Here is a 383-nt window from a genome sequence, read left to right as displayed (position 1 = left end):
CAAAACACGATCGGCAGTTTAAAGTTATCTGGCTGCATCGAACAATTCAAGCAATAGATGAATAGATACTGTGAGAAAACTGTTTATTGTTACGGTCTATTGTATCTCGTGATATCTGGCACATCCTTATCATGAGGAAAGTTAAGTAGGTTTTGTCCGAAACTAATACAAAAATGAAAAAAAGCTAAAATATCATTACGTGAGTTAATGATGCTGAAATGTCATTATGTGAGGTAATGGTATTTGTCTTAATGGCTTACAAGAGCTTCAAGACTTTCATGCAAACACGTATGGTGGAATACAAAATGTTCTTTGATACTGGGAAAATAACATTGAATATCTTTTAGTTAATTTGCTTCAAATTAAGAAGCAATTATGGCAAA

This window comes from Penaeus monodon, chromosome 20 (assembly GCF_015228065.2).
Source record: "Penaeus monodon isolate SGIC_2016 chromosome 20, NSTDA_Pmon_1, whole genome shotgun sequence".
Classification (NCBI taxonomy): Eukaryota; Metazoa; Arthropoda; class Malacostraca; order Decapoda; family Penaeidae; genus Penaeus; species Penaeus monodon.
The sequence above is the reverse complement of the archived record's forward strand: the minus strand, read 5'-3'. Positions refer to the sequence as shown.